Raw genomic sequence first — 16,248 nt, 5'->3', positions numbered from 1 at the left:
TTCCTACCTCCATCAGTCTCTCTTTCCTTCCTTCCTTCCTTCCTTCCTTCCTTCCTTCCTTCCTTCCTTCCTTCCTTCCTTCCTTCCTTTCCTTTCCTTTCCTTTCCTTTCCTTTCCTTCCCTTTCCTATTACATTCTCTCTTCACCTTTCCAGTAGTTATTTTCTCTCACCCAACACTGATTATTTTCAAGCCCAATATTTGACAGTTCCCCTTGCCTTCCTGACACGTTTACCTTGAACGTAAAACACAGCTCAAACAACCAAAAGCTTTAATCGGTGGAGGAAGAAGGCAACGCGTTTATTCTTGACCCAGTGAAAGGAGAACGGAAAGGGGCTTGCAGAATGGACGCCCCCCACCCCACCCCGACACCTTCCAAACCAAGCTCGCTTTGATGTTTACCTGCTCTGCAGGTGGATCAGCCCAAACCTTCCCGGACAGCCAAGCTGCGGCGACCCGTGGCCTCGCCTTCTGCCGCCGCCACCGCCTAACTAATTTCAATTTATCTCGCAACTTGATGTTTAATCCTGCTTAGAAACCATTTCTCTCGGGGTGGGGGGGGTGGGGGCGCGGGGAGAAGAAGTGGGGAGATCTCGCTCTTCTTAGGCTGTGATTTCATGGACGCGTTAAATGCCCACCGAGAGGAGCAACGCGGCAGGTTAAGTGACAGGTCCGTGCGGGCTGCCAGAGCCTCGCCTGAACTACAATCCGGGGCTCCCTTGCTCCCATCCCCCCATTTCTTTCCCCTTCCCCCCTTTTCTTTCTTTCCTCCCTCCCTCCCTCCCCTCTTTGATTGCTTTAATTACGCCTCCATACTCCCATCTTTTCTTCCTCTCTTTAATTTCCTTCCTTCTTTTTCTTTACTTTCACCCTCCTCTCCAGTCCTCTAGATTCTTTTCCTTTCCCTCTTTTCCTTCCCTTCGTTCCTTCATTCTTTCCTCCCTTCCTTTTCTTTAAAGTCCTTCCTCTATTTCCTTCCTGCTTACTCCCTTCCTTCAGCCCTCTCGCTTCTTTCCTTTCTCTCTTTATCCTTCCTTTTTCTTCCTTACCTTCACCCTCCCTCCAGTCCTCTAGATTCTTTTCCTTTCCCTCTTTTCCTTCTTTCCTTCCTTCATTCTTTCCTTCCTTCCATTTCTTTAAATCCCTTCATTTCCTCCTTGCTTTCTCTCTCCCTTCGGCCCTCTCACTTCTTCCCCTTTCTCTAATTTCCTTCTTCCTTCCTTCCTTCCTTCCTTCCTTCCTTCCTTCTTCCCTTTTGAATCCCTTCCTTTCCTCCCTGTTTTCTCTTTCCCTTCAGCCTTCTCTCTTCTTCCCCTTTCTCTCTTTAATTTCCTTCCTTCCTTTTTCCTAATTTCTTCTCTTCAATTTCCTTCCCTCCCTCCCTCCCTCCCTTCCTTCCTTCCTTCCTTCCTATTTCCCCGCTCCTTCCAACCCTCTCTGCTCTTCTCCTTTCTCTTTCCCTTCCTTCCTTCATTTCCTTCCTTCCTTTTTTTCCTGCCTCCTTTCTCTCTTTAATTTCCTTCCTTCCTTTTTCCTAATTTCTTCTCTTCAATTTCCTTTCCTTCCTTCCTTCCTTCCTTCCTTCCTTCCTTCCTTCCTTCCTTCCTTCCTTCCTTCATTTCCTTCCTTCCTTCCTTCCTTCCTTCCTTCCTTCCTATTTCCCCCTCCTTCCAACCCTCTCTGCTCTTCTCCTTTCTCTTTCCCTTCCTTCCTTCATTTCCTTCCTTCCTTTTTTTCCTTCCTCCTTTCTATCCTTCATTTCCTTCCCTTGTAATTTTCTCCGAGTTTCACCCTTCCTTTAATTTTCCAGGTATCTCCCAAACAACGTTAAAGCCAGACAGCTCCTCCGATGGCAGCTAGAGTCTCTCTCTCTCTCTCTCTCTCTCCCTTCTGGCCCCCCACCAGCAGCCCCTTCAAGCCAACCCTTTGCGGGCACGAAGTGGGCGTTTTGCCTCTCTCTCTCTCTCTCTCTCTCTCTCTCTCTCTCTCTCTCTCTCTCTCTCCTCTCTCTCGTCTTGTACCCTTTCTCCAGCTTGGCTCCAGAGGTCCCCGTCGTCCCCTCCCCGTTCCCGCTTGCATCGCTCTTCTTTTGGGACCACCCCTCCAGAAACTGCACACCCCCCTTCCAAAATAAAAAGAGGGGGGGAGTATTTTCTCCCTTTGCAAGGCTCCATCCAGACAGTTTGCTCTCTTCGTTGTGCAGGCGAGGAAATAAAAGTCGAAACAGGAAGAAACCGAAAATGCCACCACGCCCCCACCCCTCTCTCTCTGTCACACACACACACACCTGGAGTTCTCCGGAGAATTGGATATCCACGCCCATCATCCCCAGCCGAAGAAATATGATTGATTCATTGAGCTCAGGCCAAGGTCGTGATTATACGAGAGCCGAAAGTCCAGAACTATCCCCGAGAGGTTTGGGACTTTGGAGGTGATTTTCATCATTTGTAACCTGCAGAGAAAGTGGCCGAGTCGGAATTACATTACCCAACGGAAGCAGGAAAGGTTTCTTGCTGCCCCGTTAAAAGAATTGCGGAAAAAATCAGGTTTTTTTTTCTTCCCCCCCAATTTATCAAGGTCGCCACCCCCTAAATGCGAAACGCGCAAATGTTTCACAAAAGCCAGCGTGTGTGTTAGACCGCAGTCAGCCTCGATTTTTCCCATTTCCCAGAACAATCCGGAGAAATTAGGAGGAAGCGGGGTGGTGACGGTGGTGGTGTATGAAGGACATTCTCCCCGCTTCCTCCACCCTCCCGGTCAATTTTGAGGGAAGGTACACAGAACCACAGAACCAAATAAATCAATTCACGAGCCTGCCTAAATCACAAGGGCGTTTAATACGTGTGAATGCGACCGTTCGCTTTTAGACCCGGTTATTCGATTTAATTCGCTCGCCTTGGCACCGATTAATAAATGTCAGTGATCAAACCTTGAGAAAGCTCCTCGCCGCCACCGCTTTTTGGGGGAGGGGAGGGAGGGAGGGAGGGAGGGGTGCTTTTAAATCATTCCTAACTCTTGGGGATTGGCTAGTCAAGTCTCTGTAGGGTTTTTTGGGGGGTGGGGTGGGGGGAGGCAATTTGGAGGTGCGACTCATTTGCCCTGTCCTCCTTTCTCCTAGGGCTGGGAGAGGAAAAACTGGTCCAAAGTCGCCCTGTTGGTTCGTCCCAAAACTGTCCTTTTTTTTTTTCAAGAGGCAACTGGACTTTCTTGTTATTCTTTGAAGACGTTTCGCTTCTCATTCAAGAAGTTTCTTCGGCTTTGACTGGATGGTGGGGAATGTGGCATTCCTTGGCCAATAAAGAATTCTATTCTATTCTATTCTATTCTATTCTATTCTATTCTATTCTATTCTATTCTATTCTATTCTATTTCTTTCTCATTCTTATTCTATTCTACTCTATTCTATTCTATTCTTTCTCATTCCTATTCTATTCTACTCTATTCCATTCCATTCCATTCTCTATTCCATTCCATTCTCTATTCTGTTCTATTCTATTCTATTCTATTCTATTCTATTCCATTCTATTCATATTCATATTCTATTCTTTTCTATTTTCTATTCCATTCCATTCTTATTCCTATTCTTATTCTATTCCTATTCCTATTCTTATTCCTTATTCCTATTCTATTCTATTCTACATTCCTATTTCTATACCATTCTAATTCATTCCATTCCATATTTTCTATTCTATTCTATTTTATTCTACTCCATTCCATTCCATTTTCCTTCTTTCCTTCCTTCCTTCCTTCCTTTCTTCCTCCCTCCTCTTCCTCCTCTGTTCTTTTCTGTTCTATTCTATTTTATTCCATTCCATTCCATACTATTCTATTCTCCTTCTTTCCTTCCTCTATCCTATTCCATTCCATTCTATGATCATCCAGTCAGAGCTGAAGAAGCTCCTTGGATGAGAAGCAAAACTTCTTCAAAGAAAAACCAGAAAGTCCAGCGGCCTCTTGAAAAAGGACCTTTGGAATAACCATGACCTGGATGACTTGAGAATCTCCATAGACATTGACTTCCGTGTCCACCAAAGCAGGACTAGAACTCGCTGCTCCAAATCCAACACCTTCACCACTGGACCGATATCCCTCCTGTGTTCCCCTCCCGATGCATGCATTTGTTTTCCCTTCCGAGAGTTTCAAAATTGGGAATCTCTCAACTTTCAAAGGTGGCTTCTCTTTGCAAACATTAACCCCGGTCTTCATCCTTTCTTCATCTGTGATTTAATTCTTCAAAAGCATTTCTCTTTTGTTTCTCTTTATTTTTCTTTCTCCTTCCCCCTGCCCCCCGGAAGCTTAACATGAAAAATGGAGATCACTTTGTTGTATTAAAGATTCAGATACCTGAAGTCTTTTGCAAACTTTGAATTAAGGACCAGGTGATATTTTTTTAGGGGCTCCTGCAGTTTTTATATGAGTTTGACGGTGGGTATTTTCTTTTTCTGGCCATTAATAGTTGGCATCAACTGGTTGGCACATAGTCCTTGAAATCAAGACTGTACATCCCATGCTAGTTTATACAGAAAATTAAGCCAGTCTTATTACATTTATGGAGCAGGAGGGGGAAAAAAACATATTCTTTATTGGCCAGGTGATTGGACACACAAGACGTTTGGTCTCCGGTACAGAAGCTCTCAGTGTACATGCAAAACAACAAAGTAATATTGTAAGATACCAATAGGAGAAGGTATTAGGAAAGATGAGAAGTATAATTGTAAAATAGAATAATGGTAGGATAATAGAAGGATAAATAGTAAAAGGAAAATTAACTAACGTCTGAGATCTTGCTTACTTGTCTATAACTTCTAGTAGAAGTTGGAAGTTAGAAGTTTTATAAACCAAAAGTTTTAAGATTGGAGTATTCTAAAATTCTAATACAGCAATAAAATACAAACATGGGATAAAGGGGAAGAAAAACGCTGGGAAATTACTGATCAAGTTATGGAGAGCCACTACTACTTGTAGTATAAAGAATTCAAGATTCAAGATCCCTATTTTTTTGAAATATAAATCTATATTAGTCACAGGTTAAATCCTCTGAATTAAGTGGAATCGGTTTGTGATTTTATAGCGATTAAAAATTCTTGGAGAAAAAACAAAACCATGAAGGCACCTTGGGAATAATATGCTTTCCAGATTTACTATGGGTTTACACTAACCACACCATATTCCCCAACCTTTGCAACTTCCAAATATGTGGACTTCAGTTCCCAGGGGTGACCAATCTGGCTGGAGAATTCTGGTTTTTTCCCCAATAATTTTATGAAGGTACATAAATAGAACTTACACAACTACAGAATATATATTTATATATTTATATTTATATTTATTTATATATATATAATTCTAACTGGATAATTCTAAAAGCCTGAGCCCAACTTGGTAAATGTGCTAGTAACCCAAACTCAGATTTTCTCTCCCTTAAGAGTTCTGGAAAGTGTGAAGTAGCTTTCATCTAACTCTTATGTACCCTGACCTATATTTACAAAGACGCTAAACTTCAAGTTAGCTAAACTTCCAGTTGTAATTTCATTTGGCCAGCTGGCTTGTGGCTTGCTTAGCTTTGTTGTGCAAACCTAGCCCAACTAGTTAAGGCAGGCTTTACCTTGTGGCACAAACTGAGAAAAAGAATGAAATAATGAGGTTAAGCCGTTGTAGGTATGTCCCCGATACCTAATGTGGGTGCACTCAGGAGAAATCACTGCTAGTGGATTATTTTTGTATTAAATGGAAAGTTGGAGGGGGAGGTTTAAAGGAGAGAGGCACTTCCTCTCCCTTCTCTCCTGCTCAGCTAATCTGGGAGAACAATTTATGAGCTTTCAGGCCCAACAGAGGAATAAACATTGATTTTATTGACCTAATTGTGGACGGAGTGACCTCTGCCATCGATCAAGCGAAATGAACTTGGAGAAGAAAAAGGGAGATTAGCCGGCCTGCAAAAGAATACAGCTCCTGATGTCGCAGAGAGCTGGATTTCCCAAGGATCTTAGACTCCTGTACAAACGCCTACTGGGCATGCACAAATATCCAGAATGTTCTTATTCTGGAATAAGAATCCTGAAGACGAGAATTAAATAAACAAGGCTGTCTTGGTTGCGGACGTGAGGTCGGTGATTCTCTTTCTTGGTGGGTTTGCAGAGAAGCATAGCTTAGCAGGTTGGGTGAGCCAACCTGCTTCATCCTTGGTGTGGTTTTCAGCGTTGTGGGTTAAATGACAAACCGGGTTAAGCCATATTCCAGTGGGAATATGCAGCTATTAATGGCATCTCCACATTGTAGCCAAGGTGTGAAAGATAAGCACAACCTCTTAACTGTTGTTTGGACCCTTTGTGTGAATGTTCCTACTTTGGACTGGGGGGGGCGGGGGAGGGATGACTTAATTTACCACCCAGTTTTGTTCACTGTGTAAAAATGCAGCCTTCTGGCTATACTGAAGCCTTGGAGAGAAAAAGCCCATTGATTTAGCCCTGAAAGAATTCTCCATGAATTCTCCATGAAGCCTTTAATTGCAACTAAGGCATGCCACATTATCTTGGTGTGCTTTTATCGCCACTTTTAATTACATTAGATTAATTTTCTTTGCTGCTCTTAGCAGAACATCCAAGAAGCTGGTTTAATCCATAAGATTCTCCCTCCCTCCCTCCCACCCTCTCTTTCTTTCTCTCTCTCTCTCTTTCTCTCTCCCTCCCTCCCTCTCTTTCTTCCTCTCTTTCTTTCTTTCTTTCTCTCTTTCTCTCTCTCCCTCCCTTTCTTTTTCTTTCTTTCTCTCTCCCTCCCTCTCTCTCTCTCTTTCTTTCTTTCTTTCTTTCTTTTCTTTCTTTCTTTCTTTCTCTCTCTCTCCTTCCCTCTTTCTTTCTTTCTTTCTTTCTCTCTCTCTCTTTCTCTCTCCCTCCCTCCCTCTCTTTCTTCCTCTCTTTCTTTCTTTCTCTCTTTCTCTCTCTCCCTCCCTTTCTTTTTCTTTCTTTCTCTCTCTCTCCCTCCCTCCCTCCCTCCCTCTCTCTCTCTTTCTTTCTTTCTTTCTTTCTTTCTCTCTCTCTCCTTCCCTCTTTCTTTCTTTCTTTCTTTCTTTCTTTCTTTCTCTCTCTCTCTCTCTCTCTCTCTCTCTCTCTCTCTCTCTCTCTCTCTCTCTCTCTCTCACACACACACACACACACACACCAGTTCCTATTATGTTGCCTTTTTCTCATGGCTGCTTTAACTTTCCAGAACCTTCGTCACTTCAACAGAGTTTGTCTCCAGATAGGGTAGTAGAGGTAATAGAGACCAAGATCTCAACCCTCTTCTCTTTTGAGGCTATGAAAAGAAGGACTAGGGGGTGACACGATAGCACTGATATTCGAGAGGCTCCTCCACAGATGAGGGGGTCAACCTGTATTCCAAAGCACCAAAACGCAAGAAACAAGAAACAACAGGTGGAAACTAACCAAGGAGAGAAGCAACCTGGAACTAAGGAGAAACTTCCTAAGAGTGAGACCGTTTGCGGCTTGCCTTCCGAAGTTGTGGGTGCTCCATCAACTGGAGGCTTTTAAGAAGAGATTGGGCAGTCACTTGTCTGAAATGGTATAGGACTTCCTGCCTGAGAGGGGGTTGGACTAGAAGGCCTCCAATGTCCCTTGTGAGAACAATCAACCAATGGAACAGAAGTTGCCCTCCGAAGCTGTGGAAGCGCCATCACTTGAGACCTTCAAGAAGAGATTGGACTGCCATTTGTCAGAAATGGGGTAGGGTCTCCCACTTGGGCAGGTGGGAGGTTGGACTAGATGACCTATAAGGTCCCTTCCAACTCTGATTATCTGCTATCTGTTACCTTCCAACTCTGTTATTCTATGTTCTATGATGTATATCTTAAGAGAGAGGGGGACTTCATTCGTACAACCATGGAACCTGCCTTCTGTTTCACAGTCCCCTTGATAGTCAATGAAACCCAAGAATCTGCTTTGCAAATCTGCTCAGTTACCACACGAATCAACCCGGAAGAGACCAGGGTCCCAGGACTTGGACTTGTGTGAATTCAGGCATAAAACGGCTCTCAGAATGGATGGGAGCAGATGGGTAAAAAAAAAAAAAAATTAGGACCATCTCTAATTTCCCACCTTTCCTGGGCTTTGGGAACCATGATGGATAGAATACGATACAAGAAGATATTGAGAAGAAATAGAATATTTATTGACGCAAATTCTGGATGGTGCTGGAAGACCAGTAAGCTTGAGGTCTGTTTTGAAAAAGGTGAGACAGTTCCAGGTTATTTCAAGGAACAGCTTTATTTGTGTTGTAGTTTTACAACACAATCCCAGAGATCCCTGCTCATCCATTCATTCATTCATTCATTCATTCATTCATTCATTCATTCATTCATGTCTTTCATTCAAACCTGCAAACCTGGAGTGGCTCACAGCAAATACTATAAAGCTTCAAGAGCTATCAAATATAGCATAAAACCCCTAAAAACAACCCAAAGGTGCTTTTTTCCAAAAGACAGTTGAATTTTCTTGGGTTTTTTTTTTTTGTTGTTGTTGTTCTTTGAAACTTTGTTCATTTCTCATCCAAGAAGCTTGTTCGAGTTATGTATGAACTCAACAAATATGAAAAACATCTCTGGGATAACCATGACCTGGATAGTTGAGACTCTCCATAGACCCTAAAAATAAACCTTGGCTAGACAAAACCATAAGCTATTTGTGGACAGCCATATCTTGCCCAGCCCATAATCTCCAGTTTTTATCCTTGTCTTCTTTTATGAAGTCCTCTAGAATTAAAGAGAGTGACAGATCTGCAATTCGACCTCAGCTTGGATTCATACAACTTTTGACTAATCTCCAACTTGGGACAAGGTTTAGCAGCTGCTAAGCTTGTCAGCTTGGCTCGTGTCAACCTTCCCTCTTCTCTTTCCTTCCTTCCTGGTTTTAACCTGTTATGAGATCTCAAGAGAGAGTTCCCATGGGATCCATTTAGGGTTTCAGACAAACGCAGAAGTGGAGTTGAGGATGTCCCAAAGGTGCTTTTTCAGGACTTGGAGTTCAGGGTGTTGGAAAGTCAGGTTGGAGTTTCCCCAATTCGAATCCGAGATTTTAACCACGATTGGAGCTCAGCTGGCTTGGAGAAGGCACCAAGAGTAGAGAGAAGAAAAGGTGCCGGAGAGAAGAAAAGGAAAGAAAGAGAAAAAAGAAAGGAAAGAAAGAGGAAAAGGTAAAGAAGGAGAAGAAGGAAGGAAGGAAGGAAAGAGAAATTGTGCACAAGGCAGACAGCCTGATCAGTAATATTAAACAGGAAGAAAAGAGAAATATATTGAAGCATAAAGTTTGCTGTTCCTGTGATCACCGGCCTCAGTTTGAATTCGGATCTCGGGAAAATACAAAGTTCTCCTGAATGCAGAGTTCACGTGTTCTGTAACCCAAAGAGAGAGGACCTCGTTTGTTCAGCATTGAATTTAATCTGGAGTTGGGGAAGCATGAAACGGTCTAGCTTCGAACCCTGATCCGGAGAAAAAAAAACCCTTCCACCCTCCCGCTCGCTGGCAGAACGGAGCAGAGAGAGTCTATAACTCTTGAAATGTAAAAGAAAGAAAGAGAAAGGAAGGAAGGAAGGAAAGAGGAAGGGAGGGAGGGAGGAAAGGAAGGAAGAAAGGAAAGAATGAAAGAATGAATGAATGAAAGAAAGAAAGAAAAAAGAAAGAAAGGAGGAAGGAAGGAAGGGAAGGAAAGAAAGAAAGAAAGAAAGAAAGAAAGAAAGAAAGAAAGAAAGGAGGGAGGGAGGGAAGAAGGAAGGAAGGAAGGAAAAAGAAAAAGAAAGGAAGGAAGGAAGGAAGGAAAGGAGGGAAGGAGGGAAGAAGGAAGGAAGGAAGGAAGGAAAGAAGGAAAGAAAGAAAGAAAAAGAAGAAAAGGAGGGAGGAAGGGAAGAAGGAAGGAAAGAAAGAAGGAAAGGAGGGAGGGTGGGAAGAAGGAAGGAAGGAAGGAAGGAAGGAAGGAAGGAAAGAAAGAAAGAAAGAAAGAAAGAAAGAGAAAGAAAGAAATCTTTTATTATTCCCAACCTTTATAATACATCCTTGGGAACGGAAATTGATTAATGGATTTTCTAGCTGTCAAATCCGATGGACGCCTTCAGCCCATCCACCCCACCGTACCCCATACCCCGGAGAAAAAGAGAACGCGGGAGAAGGGATCGGGATAGAGACCAACCGGGGAGGGTGGCTGCGGGGGTCCCCCGCTTTTATACTCAGGGAGCCACGTAGGACCTGGCTGTTCGGACGGAATGCAGAGCTGGGGGGGGCAGGGGTCTTTCCGCCGTGTAGCCCCTTCTCCCGAGGAAATGGAGCGGCGCAGAGACGTGCCAGGGATCCGAACGCAAAATGTTTGCGTGGCCAGGGCAAAACAAGGTCATTCGGAGTGTCCAAAACCTGAGAGGGATTGTCCTTCTTTGAAATATTTATTGCCCTTCCTTTCCCTTTCCTTTTCCAAAGCTTTCGCTTTTCTTTTCCCTTTTCTCTTTTTTTTTTGTCTTTCTTCTCTTCTCTCTCTCTCTCTTTTTCTCTTCTTTCTTGTCTCTTTTCCTTTTTTCCTTTCTCTTTCTTTCCCTCTCCTCCCTCCCTTCTTTCTCTCTTTTATTTCCATTCCTTTCTTTTTCTCTTTCTTTCTTTCTCTCCTCCCTTCTCCCCCTTACCTCTCTCCCATTCTTTCCTTTCTCTTTTCTCTCTTTCTTTAGGCTTCTTTCCTCCTTACCCTCTTCCTCTCCCCCCTCCTTCGTTTTTCTTCCTTCTCCTCTTCCTCTTCCTCTCCCCCTCCTTCCTTCATCAGCCTAATAAATATTTATTTATTTAATTAATTTATATTGCCACCTATTCGCCCAGGGCGACTCGAGGCGATTTACACAATGTAAAACCATGTTTAAAACAAATAAATAAATAAATATACATCCCTCCGTAAAGTTTGGATGCCAAGGCAGGCTGCAATCTAGGAATTTTTAGATATTTTCCAGGCAAGACAGGGACAAATACAAGAACGATGCAAATATTGGAATATTTTTGTTGCAGTGGTTTTATTCAGAAGCTGATATTTGAACTAAACAGAGGACTTCTGGCAGGCCAAAACCTTCCCTAGCTGGACCCCAGCGAGGGCATCATTTAGCAATTGTGTCCCGTGCCAGTTTCAGCAAACTCCAAACGATCTAAACCTTTAAGTGCAGGGAAGTTCCCCGCCCCCCCAAATAGGAAAACTAAGGGAAGGCTTTCCTTTTTCTACTGGGGGCTGGTGGGGAATTTACAATTGTGGCTAGCAGATGCTGCCCACTCTCCAAGCCACCGGATTTCCCTCTCCGTCCCCTTCAGCCAAATCCTAAAGTCCTCTTGCCCCTTCCTGCTACACAGTTTCCCAAGCCAAGTCCCCAAATGGCACCTTCCCTTAACCAGCGAGGGATTGGGGGGGGTGGGGGAGAGGGCTTAGACAGAATCCCAGGACAGTGTGGATGGAAGGAGGAGGGGAATGTCCTCACTCACCTGTGTAAAAGAGAGAGGACACTATCGAGATTTCTCCCTGTGGGTTGAAAAACGCTGCCAGACAAATGGGGGGGGATGGAGAGAGACAGAGAAGAAGAAGAAGAAGAAGAAGAAGAAGAAGAAGAAGAAGAAGAAGAAGAAGAAGAAGAAGAAGAAGAAGAAGAAGAAGAAGAGGAGGAGGAGGAGGAAGAGGAAGAAGAAGAAGAAGAAGAAGAAGAAGAAGAAGAAGAAGAAGAAGAAGAAGAAGAAGAAGAAGAAGAAGAAGAAGAAGAAGAAGAAGAAGAAGAAGAAGAAGAAGAAGAAGAAGAAGAAGAAAGTGAGGGGGAGAGAGAGAGAGAGACGACAGTAGTGAGGGAAAGAGAAAAGAAAAAGAAAGGAGAAAAGAGAAGAGAGGGAGAGAAGAAAGAGACAGAAGAAAGAGAGAGAGAAATAGAGAAGAAAGTGTGGAAGAGAAGAAAGTGAGGAAGAGAGAATAGAAAAAGAAAGGAGAAAAGAGAGGGAGAGAAGAAAGAGAGAGGAGAAAGAGGGGAGAGAGAGAGAGAGAAGAAAGTGAGGGAGAGAGAAAAGAAAGGAGAAAGGAGAAAAGAGAGGGAGAGAAGAAAGAGAGAAAAGAAATAGAGAGAAAAAAAATAGAAGCAAGTGAGGGAGATAAGAAAGAGAGGGAGAGAGAAGAAAGTGAGGGAGGGAGAGAAGAAAAAGAAAGGAGAAAGGAGAGAAGAGAGAGGGAGAGAAGAAATAGAGAAAGAAGAAAGAGAGAGAGGAGAGGGAGAGAGAAGAAAGTGAGGGAGGGAGAGAAGAAAAAGAAAGAGAAGAAAGGAGAGAAGAGGGAGGGAGAGAAGAAAGAGAGAAAGATAAGAGAGAGAGAGGAGAGAGAGAGAGAAGAAAGTGAGGGGGGAGAGAAGAAAAAGAAAGAAGAAAGGAGAGAAGAAATAGAGAAAGAGAAGAAAGAGAGGAGAGAGAGAAGAAAAAGAAAGAGAAGAAAGGAGAAAAGATAGAAGCGGGGGTGGCGGGGTGAGGATGAAGAAAGGTTTGTTTGTGCGCGAAGGCTTTCCTTATCACCAGCAAATCAGCAAATGACAGGCCGGACGAAACGGCTTCAAGGTGGCAGCCCAGGTTTCGAAGCCAATGGGAAGGCGGGGCTCCGCGATCCAATCGGGCCTCCTTTTATATACAACACAGGCACTTTTCATTCTTCTGTGCCCGTCCAGTTTACGCGTTGGCTCCTTTCCACCGTTTCTTCAACCCGGGGGTGCTTAGGGGAACCTGTGCACCAGCAAGCCGTATTCTGATTTCTTCTCCTTAACCATCCACCTCGGGGCCGGATAGAGGAAGAACCTCTGGGAGGTTCTTCCCAGCGTTCACTCAACTCACACAACCCACGAAGCAAACCCGAGCGTCCTGCTCGCTTCACCCCCGATTTTATTTTTTATTTACTTCAAGCCCTTTTCTTGACCCACCCCCCACCCCCCAGCTCCTGCCGGCCGGAGCCACTCTCTCCCCGCGGAACCCTTTCAACTTGACCTGTTTTTCCTCCCTGACCCCTTCTTCCTCCCCCCCACCAATAATTTCCCCAAAATAAAGGTTCGGAAACGTCGCCCGTAAAAAATCAGACGGACGCGGAGTTTCCTTGCAGTCAGAGGAAACCTTTTGTTGGCGCACAGGTCCCCAAACTTGGCCACTTCAAGACTTGTGGACTTCAACTCCCCGAATTGTCCAGCCAGCTCTGTTGTTTGAGTTCCACAATTCAACAGTTTTATGAGTTGGAAGTCCACAAGTCTTAAAGTGGCCAAGTTTGGAGACCAACAGCTGCTTTAGGGAACTTAGCTGGCCCTCGTCAGACGCGCGTTGAGACCTCTCCTATAGGATCATCTCGCTCTAGGAAGTTCGGGGTTTTTTTGGGTGGGGGGAGCTATCGCTCCAGAAAAGCGTGGGACAAACCTAACCTTGCTAATCCAGCCATCCCTTCCTCTCCCCCCCCCCTCCCCCGCCCCAAGAGACCTCGTTGGGTGTGGACACGGGGCTGTCCCGCTTGGCGGCTGAACGCCGGAATGATTCAACTGAGTCTCCCTGGGAGGTGTGTTGATTCGGGCAAGGCCTTCCGACGCCCGCCCCCGCCTGACCCCAAAGCCCTCGAGTTCAAACCAAGCTTCAACACACCCACACACCCACACACCCCAGTCCCCTTAATTTGGGCCACCGCTCTCGAAACCCCTCGGCCTTCCGAGAGGCACCACTGCGCTTCTTCCGAGGCGAGGAATCCCGAAACGGGGGGTCGATTGGAGCTCTCCAAGCCGGTGCCGACCTAAACGGCGGATCCCCCTGAGATTATTCCCCCCACCCCGAAGGAGAAGGCCCAACCCGGGATGGGAGGACCAGTCCCGAACAACTGCCGGCCCGAACAACTCCTTGCAAAGCCGCCACGGGTTCAAACTGTGGCGGGGATCTGGGGCACTTCCTTTGACACGGACGCGTGAGAATCGGTGGGGAGGAGGGGATTTGTTTCGCCCACTTGGAAGAGGGGTGAGGGCTGCGGGAAGGATGGTCGGAGGAAACAGGGCGAAAGGCGCCCGAGTGGTCTCATTTCCTGAAGCAAAGCTTGTATATTTACAACACACCTGCGACGCAGAAAGAGAGAAAGAGGGGCCCGGCTCCGTTTTTTTGGTTTTTTTTTTCAGTTCCTCCACGCGGTGTGATTTCAAATGCTTTCCTTATGGCCAAGCCTGGGAACTCATCTGGATTTAATAAAAGACCCCAACATCCTTTCCTGCATATGGGCAGGATAACACTACAACGCACGCGCGCGCACGGGCATAGGTATAAATACGTGTGTGTGCAAGTGTGCAGCGTCGGAAAGAAATCTCTGCGGCGCTGCTTTTCCCACAGATAGCCGGTTTAATGGTATGATAAAGGGTCGGTGGGATGGGGGGATTTAAACCCCCCCTCTCTCTCTCATACACACACACAAAACAACAACACACAAACACACAACCAATTGGGCGAGGCGGCGGGGGAGATCCTTTACAATGTTTTGGCTGGCTGCAGCACAGCGTCCGGGTTTTCTATTTTAAGCCGAATTGGAAATGAAGGAACTTTAAAAAAACAACAACCGTAAAAGGAAATAATTTCCTTATTCTCAAGCCTGAACGAACTAAAACAGAACAAGGCTCTATTGTTAGGATGGTTCGTCGGATTATTACTGCTTCCCCCCCCCCCCCATCCTCTTTTAAAAGAAAAGAATACCTTTGTCCCTCCTGAGGAGAATTAAAAGATGGAAAGACGATTCAACTGGACTGGGGGAGGTGGAATAAAATGTCCCGGCAGTAAAATGTAGCATCAATTTCTTGGTAATTCAGCAAGAATTGAGCCCCCCCCAAAAAACAGAAGGGGTCTCTTCTTTTCCCCTTTCAGGTGGGGCCTTTTTTTTTTTTTTTTTGGACAGAGAAGAACATAAATAAAGATAGCAAATAAACGAAGGGATTTTAAATTTCCGGTTTTGCTGCGAAGTGTTTAAGTAAGATGGAGCTTTCTGTGATCTAAACTCGATTTGGGCTTCCAAGTAGTTTTCCGCCAATGTGTAAACTGCATGCAGAAAGTATTTGTGCTACCACTGTTTGAAGATGAAAAGAACACTTGAGTTCAGTTCTTTCCTCCCTCTCCTCCCCTTCTTTCTCTTGTCCTCGGAGAGAGAAAAAAGGGAAGGAAACAGAAACAAATCCAGGCTATTTTACTCCTGAAATGTGGGCCTATAATTGCAATAAAATTCCGAAAAGGATTTGCGCAGTTGTTCTCCCTTCCCCTCAAAAGATCTGAACCCGAGGAGTGGCAGAGGGTTCTTCCCAACCTGACACAAAACATGCCAACTCAGACGCATTAATAAAGTGTGCATATAAAACATGTTCCTATTTGCACATAGGTGCAGACAGCTATGCACAAGTGATTCGTTTGGGGGGAAAAATATCTTCCTCTATGGCCCTAGATGTACACAGCAGATGTTTCCATGAAGATGTATGGATATTGCATGTGTCCTGGACACTGAATGTGAGAAGAAATATGGATGAAGGGGAGGGGAGAGGAAAGGGAATAGAGAAGGGAAGGGGAAGGGAAGGAGGGGAAAGGAAAGGAAATAAGAGAAGGGAAAGGAAAGAGGGGAGGGAAGGAAATAGTGAAGGGAAGCGGAAGGGAAAGAGGGGAAAGGAAAGGAAATGAGAAGGGAAAGGAAAGGAAGAGAAGGGAAAGGAAAGAAGGAAGGAAAGAAAAAGAGAGGAAAGGAAAGGAAATAAAAGAAGGAAAGGAAAGGAAGAGAAGGGAAATAAAAGAAGGAAGGAAAGAAAAGGAGAGGAAAGGAAAGGAAATAAAAGAAGGAAAGGAAAGGAAGAGAAGGGAAATGAAAGAAGGAAGGAAAGGAAATGGAGAAGGGAAGGGAAAGAAGGAAGGGAAAGGAAGGAGGGGGAAGGGAAGGAAATAGAGAAGGGAAGGAAAAGAAATAGAGGGAGGGGAAAGGAAGAATAGATATATATATATATATCTGTTTATTCATAGATCCACTCCAATACATCAAAGAAACTACCAGATTTGAAGACTTTTAAACTGAGCAGACAGTCCCGCTCGCCCCCCATGGAGAGAACCAGCCCCCCTCCCGCCCCCCCTCCCGCACTGGAGCGCCGCTTCCACCGCCCAGAAAGCGGGCGAAGAGGCTTCGGGATCAGCCCCAACCCCGGAACCCCTCGCCCGACCGCCTCCCCTAGTCCCCAAGGGGCTGGT

General features: G+C 45.0%; 1 long non-coding RNA gene across 1 annotated transcript in view; it reads right to left on the bottom strand.

The window, feature by feature from the left end:
* Positions 1-16,248, bottom strand: part of LOC148124634 (uncharacterized) — a 135,604-nt gene that overhangs the window by 99,316 nt on the left and 20,040 nt on the right. Inside the window, exon 3 of the long non-coding RNA XR_015739612.1 lies at positions 2,287-2,451. This is a non-coding gene — a long non-coding RNA (uncharacterized LOC148124634). The remainder of the gene's footprint in view (positions 1-2,286; positions 2,452-16,248) is intronic.

This window comes from Pseudonaja textilis, chromosome 15, assembly GCF_049901715.1.
Source record: "Pseudonaja textilis isolate UNSWEBS1 chromosome 15, rPseTex1.2, whole genome shotgun sequence".
NCBI classification, from domain to species: domain Eukaryota; kingdom Metazoa; phylum Chordata; class Lepidosauria; order Squamata; family Elapidae; genus Pseudonaja; species Pseudonaja textilis.
Note: the sequence above shows the minus strand (reverse complement) of the source record. Positions and strands in the feature narration are given on the sequence as shown.